General features: G+C 49.6%; 1 long non-coding RNA gene across 2 annotated transcripts in view; it reads left to right on the top strand.

The window, feature by feature from the left end:
- Positions 1–8,067: 8,067 nt before the first annotated feature.
- The window catches only part of LOC143730784 (uncharacterized), a 98,316-nt gene continuing 95,146 nt past the window's right edge, over positions 8,068–11,237 (top strand). For both annotated transcript variants that reach the window (XR_013200611.1, XR_013200610.1), the window contains exons 1-3: positions 8,068–8,162; positions 8,247–8,372; positions 8,800–8,850. This is a non-coding gene — a long non-coding RNA (uncharacterized LOC143730784). The remainder of the gene's footprint in view (positions 8,163–8,246; positions 8,373–8,799; positions 8,851–11,237) is intronic.

Here is an 11,237-nt window from a genome sequence, read left to right as displayed (position 1 = left end):
GACACTGGCTCCACTCGGAGATTGTAGAATCTGGCGAATGTGTTAGGTGTCGCCCAGCCTGCAGCTCTGCAGATGTCTGTTAGCGAGGCGCCATGCGCTAGAGCCCAAGAGGATGCCACACTCCGGGTGGAGTGGGCAGTCACACCAAGGGGGCACGGTCGGCCTTGCTGCTGGTATGCCAAAGCAATGGCGTCCACTATCCAGTGAGACAACCTTTGCTTGGAGAGAGCCTTTCCTTTCAGCTTCCCACCATAACAGACAAAGAGCTGGTCTGAGGTCCTGAAACACTGCGTCCTGTCTACATAGGCGCGGAGGGCGCGTACTGGACAGAGCAGTGCCAAGGCTGGGTCTGCCTCCTCCGGGGGCAGCGCTTGCAGGTTCACCACCTGGTCCCAGAAGGGAGTGGTAGGAACCTTGGGCACATATCCAGGCCGGGGTCTCAGGATCACGTGAGAGTAAGCCGGCCCAAATTCCAGGCACGCTTCGTCAACGGAGAATGCGTGCAGGTCCCCCACCCTCTTGATGGAGGCCAATGCAACCAGGAGCGCTGTCTTCATAGACAGGAACTTAAGCTCCACTGATTGCAACGGCTCAAAGGGAGCACTCCGCAGGGCAGTTAGAACCACTGAGACTTTGCGTCCCTGAACTGGTCCCAAATCAGCTGAACCGACTGGGGATGGAGTCGCCAATCTCCCGGGAGTGGCTGAAGCCGTGAGAGCTCGTCGGCTGCACAGTTCAGGGCTCCGGGGATATAAATGGCATGAAGCGACCTCAGATGCTTCTGACTCCATATGAGGAGGTGGCGGGCGAGTTGCGACATACGGCGGAAGCGTAGACCACCTTGATGGTTGATGTACGCTACAGAGGCGGTATTGTCTGAACGGACTAGTACGTGTGGGTTCTTGTGCACGGCCCGGAAGCGGCGCAAAGCAAGACGTACGGCCAGCAACTCGAGGCAATTGACGTGCCAGAGGCGTCGGGGTCCTGTCCAGGAGCCCGCGGCAGCACGTCCATTGCACATGGCACCCCAGCCCGTGGAGGAGGCATATGTCGTTACAACAACATGCCGCGAAGCTCGTTCCTGGGGCACTCCGGCCCCAAAGAAAACTGAGGTTCGACCACGGGGTGAAGGTCTGACGGCAGGTCGGAGTAAATGGTACTCGGAGGGTGCCGTGTTGCCATGCCCACCTCGGGACTCGGTCGCGGAGCCAAAGCTGAAGCGGTCTCATATGAAGCAATCTGAGCGGTGAACCGCGGCTGCAGATGCCATATGCCCCAGGAGCCTCTGAAGAAACTTCAGTGGAACCGCACTCTTGCGCTTGATAGTCTCAGGCAAGTCAGCAATGGCTGAGTGGAGAAGGCGACCAAGTCCATACCGAGAAAAGAGCTCCTCTGCACGGGGCAAAGTTTACTCCTGCCCCGGTTGACCCGAAGGCCCAGACGAGCTAGGTGCCGGAGCACTGGGTCCCTGTATTCGCAAACCTGGTCTCAGGAGTGAGCTTAAGACAGCCAGTCATCGAGATAGTTCAGGATGCGAACCCCGTGTTCCCATGGAGGAACAAAGGCAGCCTCAACAACCCTATGAAGGCGCGAAGAGACAGGGCTAGCCCGAATGGGAAAACAGCGTACTGATATGCGCGCGCCCTGACAGCAAACCGTAGGTATGGTCTGAGTCGAGGGAGAACGGAGACATAAAAGTAGGCGTCCTTCAGGTCGATCGCTGCAAACCAATCCTGTGGCCGCACACATCCAGAAATGCTTGAACGGCAGCCTGTGAAGGGAGCGGTTCGGACCAGGATTGGCCGTAACCCACCAGACTTCTCCGGGACAATGAGGTAGGGGCTGTACGCCCGGACCTCCTTTCGGCTGGAGGGACAGTCTCAATCGCACCCTTCGCCAGTAGGGTAGCAACCTCCGCTCTCATGATAGGGCATAGCCATCGACCAAAGTGGAGCGGACTCCCCTGAAGTGGGGAGGAGACCGTGCGAACTGAATCGCATAGCTGAGCCGATGGTTCGCGGGGCCCAGCAGAACAGATAGGGAAGCTCTAGGCAGGCTCCCAACTGTGCCAGCGGCGTCGAGAACCACAGACGTCCCCCCGGTGGTGCAGCGAAGCGTAATGACCGGCCCAGACGTGGACGGCATAGCGGCCCGGTGTGGGGGCAAGGTCAAAACCGCACCCTGACAGAGGAGGCCAGGGAAGGACCAGCGTTCCACGGGGGCCTGCTCTGTCAAGGGTCTGGCGACAGAGGGGGACAGGGGCGAAGCGGTCGTGGACGGCACGCCGTGTCAACCACCTCCGAGACAGAGGGGGACGAGGAGAGCACGGCATGTGGGCGGCGCTCTGTGACGTCCGAACTCTCTGTGCTCAGAGACGGGAGAGTCAGTTCTTTGGAGAATAAGGATTCTTCCCCGGCCCTCACCCGGGGAAAGGAGTGGTCCTGCTACCAGCTCCTGGAAAGAACTGAGTCCCATATCTGAGGAGCCCATCCCAAGAGCGCCGCTTAACCCGGCGTGTAGCGCAGAACACTCCAGAACTGATGAAGGACCTGCGCCTGGACACACACACACACACACTCCAGATCTGATGAAGGACCTGCGCCTGGACACACACACACACACACACACTCCAGATCTGATGAAGGACCTGCGTCTGGACACACACACAGAACACTCCAGATCTGATGAAGGACCTGCGTCTGGACACACACACACACTCCAGATCTGATGAAGGACCTGCGCCTGGACACACACACACACACACACACACTCCACCCCTGATGAAGGACCTGCGTCTGGACACACACACACACACTCCAGATCTGATGAAGGACCTGCGCCTGGACACACACACACACACTCCAGATCTGATGAAGGACCTGCGCCTGGACACAAACACACACACACTCCAGATCTGATGAAGGACCTGCGCCTGGACACACACACACACACACACACTCCACCCCTGATGAAGGACCTGCGTCTGGACACACACACACACACTCCAGATCTGATGAAGGACCTGCGCCTGGACACACACACACACACTCCAGATCTGATGAAGGACCTGCGCCTAGACACACACACACACACACACACTCCAGATCTGATGAAGGACCTGAGCCTGGACACACACACACTCCAGATCTGATGAAGGACCTGCGTCTGGACACACACACACACACTCCAGATCTGATGAAGGACCTGCGTCTGGAAACACACACACACACACTCCAGATCTGATGAAGGACCTGCGTCTGGAAACACACACACACACTCCAGATCTGATGAAGGACCTGCACCTGGAAACACACACACACACTCCAGATCTGATGAAGGACCTGCACCTGGAAACACACACACACACTCCAGATCTGATGAAGGACCTGCGTCTGGAAACACACACACACACTCCAGATCTGATGAAGGACCTGCACCTGGAAACACACACACACACTCCAGATCTGATGAAGGACCTGCACCTGGAAACACACACACACACTCCAGATCTGATGAAGGACCTAGGTCTGGAAACACACACACACACTCCAGATCTGATGAAGGACCTGCGTCTGGAAACACACACACACACTCCAGATCTGATGAAGGACCTGCATATGGACACACACACACACACTCCAGATCTGATGAAGGACCTGCGCCTACACACACACACACTCCAGATCTGATGAAGGACCTGCGCCTACACACACACACGCACACACACACACACACACACACACACTCCAGATCTGATGAAGGACCTGCGCCTACACACACACACGCACACACGCACACACACACACACACACACTCCAGATCTGATGAAGGACCTGCGCCTACACACACACACGCACACACACACACACACACACACACACACACACACACACACACACACACACACACACACTCCAGATCTGATGAAGGACCTGCGCCTGGACACACACACACACACACACACACACACACACACACACACACACACATACACACTCCAGATCTGATGAAGGACCTACGTCTGGACACACACACACACACACACTCCAGATCTGATGAAGGACCTGCGCCTGGACACACACACACACACACACACACACACTCCAGATCTGATGAAGGATTTTTTTTTCAGTAAGAAAATGTAAAGCGCGGTTTGGCGGAAGCTCTGGTTGCCATAGAAACATGACACGCGCTTGAGACTGCACATGCGCGCTAGCTGGATGGATCAACCTAAAATATGTTTTTTAACGCAATTTGAGCGTCATAGAAAACATTTATGTGACAGTTCACCTCAGATTTTGTTGCTGATTTGAATATTATCAATGTATTACACATGTTAAACAGACCCGGGACCCGAAGTGATAGATTCGGACCCGACCCGGACCCGGCTGATCATTTAAGATATAGACCCGAACCCGTACGGGTCCCGGGTCGACGGGTCTCGGGTGCACTGTGAAGACCTCTACTGTGGATTTATAGCCAAACAAACGCTGAATTTCAAACTGCAAACTATCTACCGGGTCATATTCTGGGTTCCGATGTGTCACAGTTATGTTTACTTCTGTTAATGGCGCTTTTCCACTGCACAGTTGTGGACATAGTGCAGTGGACGTAGGCCAGAAGAGCACGGACTAGACACTGTGAAGTCTCTCCTGAAGTACGGCTCTGTGTGGGATTATAAAAAATGTGTGGGAATATAGACTGATTGTTATATTTACTGAAAAACCTTTAAATTCCTGGTAGCAACATCCGCTCCTCGGCAACCAACGAGAGGAACGTCTGCACCTCGTTTACTGACCACGATTCAGGCATTTATTTTTTCAAAATTCTTTCTTCAAGCAAGTCGTTTAAAAACAATTGTGCGAACAAATGATACTGTGCTGGCTGTTGCTGACTATTCAAATGTACCGGGTTTGGTGACCAATCAGTGATCTGTAGTGTTCACGCGTCACTTTTTAGTATCGGTACGGCACGCTTGGAACCCCAATAGAGGAGGTTCCCCACAGTACCCTACAGGTCTCTTTAAAGGGGTAACAATTTTAGTACCTTTTTAGTTCCTGTTGGGGGGATGTTGAATGTCCTGAGCGATAACAGGAAGCGACAGAACATCTAAAAAACGCTGCGCCCGAATCACCAGAGGTGGCGGGGATGTTACAGTGGTTTTGTGGGGTGCTTACGTGCCCCATCCCAAGGGAGGCCATCCCCACAGACCTGGGTGTAGAGACATCAGGACTTCTTCTTCTCAGAGATGGAAGTCTTGATGTCAGGTCTGTCTGAGGCTGCTGAGCGGGACGCGCCGGTCCCCAGTCTTTACGAGGGGGAGTACGAATCGCCACACTCGGCTTTTGAGTATTTCTTTTAGCAGGTCAGCCTGGTACGCCTGTCATAGTGTTGTGACGGATCGTCTGCCTCTCCCTTGTAATTAGCACCACCCCGTCCCTTAATTCGCCGCCCTTCGCCAGGCTCTCGACTGGAGTGGGTGCGATTGGAGAGGAGGGCGCTGATGAGGAGAATTGGCGTCGTGTGATGAGGCACACCTGACGAGAATAAAGCCTCATCACCGCCACTGTTAAATGCTGAGTGCGCCTCTCCTCGGGAGACCGGTCTCTTCTCTGTGCATGCACACTGGTATCTTCGTGGGTCCGGGAAGGGTGCGCCGAGGGATTCCCGCGCTGCCGGAGCTGCGAGTCACCGGACCCGCGGTCAGAACGGAGAACATGCGTAACACCGCTGATGGGATAGGATGCCGGGCCGCTATTCCCCTCCGTTGTCGGGGCCTAGAGAGGACAAGTCACGATGCCGAAGCTGCCGCTCCCTCGCGCCTCTACCCAAGGAGCATTTTATGTTTATTTAATTTAATAAATGCCTCTCCAAGGCTTGACACCACTCCCACTGTGTCTGTCATTTGCTCCCCCGCCACAGTGTGCAGATCAGCACCAGCCTGACTGGCTGACTAAAGCGCTTTCCCCGTCAGCGTCGATGATGTTCTGCACGGCTTGGTGGGAAGCACTGACTTTTCAAGTGACGATGAGCTCCGGAAGATATAACCCGTGAGCGTCTTTTCATACTGGGGCATCATCGTAACTACACGTCCTTGCACCCATGATAGTCTAAGAAGTTGACATCGAGGGCACAAAGACAGAAAAAAAAAAGAAAAAAAATTCTTCTCTTTTAAATCTCTCCTTCCCTTTTAAATCTTCCCTTGTCTGGCTTTTGCTACTCTGAGCAATGCCTGAACTTTGTATTTTGAGCACTTCTTGCTTCGTTCTTCCCTCTTCACAATGACTCGCTTGCTTTAGTCCTCAGATGTAAGTCGCTTTGGATAAAAGCGTCTGCTAAATGACTAAATGTAAATGTAAATGTAAAGACAGGTTTTCCCAATGAACAAGTTAACGTCATGGAGTTCCTATTTTATTTATTTAATTTTTATTGGATGGCCATTTCACTTATTTAATTCCGCAGAATTAAATGCAGCCAATTATCAGACAAGTAAATACGGTCTGGATGAAAGGCTGTGTTTAAATCTTTCATAAGATCAGCCTGGTATGCCTGTAACCCAGCCATGGTGTCCAGAACAGTACCAGCATGACCCGCCGCTGAAGATGCATCTGATAATGCGATCCCGGGGAGATAAAGCCCGCGAGCGTCTCCCTGATCTGAGACAGCATCATATAACCGCGTGCCTACGCACCCGAGATAGTTCAGTGGGTCGACGTCAAGCGCACAAAGACAGCCGATGTATATATTTTTATATATTAGTTAACATTAAGTGTTTTGGGGATCTCTTGTTTTGAGTCGATGTTTATCAATATATTGGGTCTGTGCATAAGTTCTTGAAGTAACAGCAAAAAAAAAAAAAACACTAATCTGAACTGAATAACTTTTGTAGCTTCAATAAATATCAGTGTGCATTTTATTCATACAGCGAAGACTATGCAGTGTTTTAATTAACATTTGAGTACTTAATTCAATTTCTATATTATTTCTTACTACTTTTAGGAAGACCTACCTAAAAAACATATCATTCTTTGTTTAATTTGGATATTATTGGATATATTTCCAACAAAGGAAAATAAAAACTATATCATGATATATATTGTTACTGGGAAAAATACTCATATTGATAGGATTTTGGTCATATCGCCCTTCCCTACTCCCTGCTAGATAGCAGGAAAAGTTATCAGTATTTTTTCACAAATGGAAAACTTCATGTGCAATTGTGGTAAAGGTTTTTAAAATATTTGAATTTCAGCCTAATAGTGATACTTCAGTGAATGGAAAACTTCTCATGTGTTTTGTGTTTTTTAAAAATCCAAAATGCCGCATTATGTATATTATTTTGATACATTTCAACTGAAGTATTTTTATTTTAAATAAATTTTAATGTATTTATGCCCATGTATTTACGTCTCAACAATGCCACGTTAACTTTTTTTTTTTTCAATTGAAGTTGTCAGGGTTGGTGTAATGGGATGAGGTGAGGACTCAATATGCAGGATTAATGGGTTGTATTTAATTACAAAAATAAAACAAAACGCAAACAAAAACTGCCCCAAGGGGGAAAACAAGAGAGGTGAGACTTGGCACAAGGAAACGTACCAGCCATTTTCTCACACCAAACATGACAAGAACACAAGCACATGAACAGCAAACACAATCATGTGCTCAAAACAAGTCTCAAACACACAGATGCTGAGACCTCATAAGCCACGTGTTCTCAAAACATGATAACAGTACACAGCCAGACAAAAACACAAGCTGCGTGCAAAGCATGTGGCCGATGTAAACACGAACCATGTGCTACACAGAACACAACAACAAGTGACAGAAGCCTGATAGAAGTGTATTCAGATATGACAAATGTGAACTCACAATTCTGAAAAATATCAAGCAGATCAAGATGACTCTAATCTGAAAGAGTCAAATCTCAAAGTCAAATTCAGAATTGTGAAATGCAAACATTTCTGAGAAAAAGGTCGGATTTTTTTTTTTATATTGTTCATAAACAAATTCTGTGGCTGGAGGGGAAGAATTTTCATACAAGGCAAAAGAGGAAGAGTTTACAGAGGGGTTTCACTCTTTCACTATAATATACCAAACAACAACAGCAGAGATGTCAGAGATAGATATTTCCTTTTTATTTCCTTCCAGCTGATCACAAGGTCATTAAAACACCTTTATCTTTAATTGTGTTGTAAAGAGCTTTTTATTAATTTATTTATTTAAATTGGACATTTAAATCACAGAATAATTAAATGTACAAGAGAGAAAGAGAAAAATGGCAAACAAAAAATACAAAAAGTTACAATCTACTGAACCAAAGACACCGAGTCTAGTCAGACAAAACAGCATTAATAGCGGCAAACCAAACTGTGAGTATTTATGATGTTTAATATCAAACTTATATTTCATCATCATCAGTGTTTCATCTGCCTCTGTGAGTCTTCATCTTTCTCTGTATGAACTATATAGGAAAAGCAACATTTACCTGTACAGTTGTGGTCATAAGTTTACAAATTGCTATTATTGTCTTGTGGACTAAGTAAACATCTGTTATGTGAAATTCAGTTCAAGTATATTATACTTATTCAGGGCAGAACTTCTTTTTTTTAAACAGTTGTAATGATCCCTCTTATTTGGTTAAAATGATTCATGTTTAGCAGATTCTGCCAGGTGCATGTACTTTAAATATATGTCCACCAGTGCATGACGCTTTCATTCAAAGTGACTCTGATTCATGAATCTGCTGTTTATAATGCATGAAAGATATAAGCAAATGTTTGTGTCTTTCATTCCCAGTTTCTCATGTTGCACAGAATCATTCTGGTGATTCACTGAGTCGCAAAAGAGGTAAGACACACATATTATATACAGAATATAGTTGAATCGATGTAGAACTGATGAACAAATCTGGTGCTATATTGATCATTCTGTATGTTATATTTCTGAGAGTATTTTTTCTCTTTTTAAAAAGCAGCAGTTCTTTTCATCTCACCTACAAAATATTCTTCATTTTACCTAAACTGCTTGTTTTGTGTTAATTTTCTCATTGTACTTTATCATTTAATTAATAAAAATCAGCAAGAGAGAGAAGTGTTTCGACTGTCACTGAACAATGCGGCAGGAATCCGTTATGATGGAAGCATTACTTGGAAAGACCAAACATGAGCTGAACACAAATAATGTTTGTTTGTGAAGGCTTTCTAAGGTTGTTCCTAAGAAATGGGTCCGAAAATCAAAAAGTCAATTGATAACTTCTGTGCAGCTTATTAAATTTAGTGAAATTTCGACTGATGTTGAAATGATATCATGAGAACAGTGATGTCACCAGCAGAACATTCAGCTCTAAAAACAAAGGGCTGCATTCATTTGATAATCAAAAATAGTGGTTCCCTTTCGTTGTCACTCCGAGTTACGTCGGATGACGACGAATGGGGTTTCGCTTAGAAAGCCTATCAACTTCGAGTATTACAAAACGAGCCAATGGCAAGGAAATGCCATGGGTCTGCGGAATTTGCATGGCGTAACTCCGCCCCACCTCGTGGGTATAAAAGGAGGAAGCCGGCAGCAAGCAGATATGTTTTCGCTTCGGAGCCAAGTGTATTCTTCTCTCCACAAGCCATCTCTGAATTGTCAGCTTTACAAACGAGTACCTCGAGTGTTGGTGTGACGGCGATCTACGGCGAGAGCGTGCTTCCTGCTGATCTGTTGCAGTGGTCTGCCAGTCGGTGCGTTTCTCCCCGGGTGCTTCAACACTTGAGTTTTCTCTCACTAAAAGAGCTTACACGTGGCACGTCTTTTTAAAGATGTCTCGCCCGTGTACTTCTGGTTGCGGCAGATTGGTATCGGACTCTGATGGGCACGAGCGTTGCATAGTATGTTTGGGCATTGATCATGCAAGAGCAGCGCTCGTGGATGACTCATGTTCTCTCTGTGGGAACATGACCATCGCGTCATTACGGTCGAGACTCCGTGAACTCGCAAGAGTGAGAGTCCCCTCATCCACCCCCCGTCCTGCGGCTGGTGGCCAGGGTGACCTGAGGGTTACGGTCTGGAACAAGGCGCCGACTATGTGTCCGCGACCCCAGCCCCCCTCTTCAATGACGGTGCCCGCTAGTGAACTGCTGATTCCCGGGGGTCTACCCTCTGGTGGCCCGCGTGCTTCAGTTGAAGCTACAGAGGAAGATGCCATGTCTGTTGCAGCATCACTAGGCGGGTTTGACTCTTCTGGAAGTGAGGGCTCGTCACAGCTGCCACCTTCCGGTGTGCATACGGCTGTGCTCGAGTCTGATCCGGAGATGACGGCCATGCTTTCCCGGGCAGCCGCGAGCATCGGACTTGAGTGGAGGCCTCCACCCTGTCCTGAGCGCTCGCGGCTGGACGATTGGTTTTTGGGTAAGGCCGCCGACCCTCGTCCTCGGCAAACCCCAATACCTTTCTTCCCGGATGTGCATGATGAGATCTCGAAGTCCTGGAAGACCCCCCTGTCTTCTCGGGACCGCTCGCTGGTCTCATCCGCCTTTCCTCCCCTCGATGAGGCAGCTGCCCGTGGGTACACTGGGCTTCCCCCGGTTGAACGCTCTGTTGCCATGCAACTATGTCCTCAGAGTGCTTCTTCTCGGGGCGAGCCTAAGCACCCATCCAAAGCCTGTAGATTTTCGTCGACCCTGGTGGCGAAGTCTTACAGAGCGGCGGGACAGGCGGCTGCTTCACTGCATGCTATGGCCACTCTGCAGGTCTACCAGGCCCAGATGCTCAGAGACATGCACGAGGGTAGGACAAACCCAGGGCTCTTTGATGAGCTGCGCGCCGCGACCGACCTTGCTCTCCGGGCGACGAAGGTTACCGCGCGCTCCCTGGGTTTGGTGATGTCCACAGCTGTGGTCCAGGAGCGACATCTGTGGCTGAACCTGGCTGACATGCGGGACGCTGAGCGGACCCGTCTGCTTAACGCCCCCTTGTCCCAGGCCGGCCTCTTCGGCGGTGCAGTTGAAGACTTTGCCCAACAGTTTTCAACTGCCCAGAAACAGACCGAGGCCATCAGACACATTCTGCCCCGCCGGCCCGCTGCTGCCTCCACCTTGCCGGCCGGGCAGACGCCTCGACCTGTTTCCCGCCGAGGGCGCCCTCCTGCGGCTCCCGCCCCTCCCGCCCGGACCACGCAGCAGCCTCCACCCAGGGCTGGTCGCGGAGGAAGCCGTAAGAAGGCGCCACAGCCCTCTCCTGCCCCGCCCCCC

The sequence above is a fragment of the Siphateles boraxobius genome, unplaced genomic scaffold, assembly GCF_051911475.1.
Source record: "Siphateles boraxobius isolate OS27281-9 unplaced genomic scaffold, OSU_SipBor_1 81, whole genome shotgun sequence".
Taxonomy (NCBI): Eukaryota; Metazoa; Chordata; class Actinopteri; order Cypriniformes; family Leuciscidae; genus Siphateles; species Siphateles boraxobius.
Note: the sequence above shows the minus strand (reverse complement) of the source record. Positions and strands in the feature narration are given on the sequence as shown.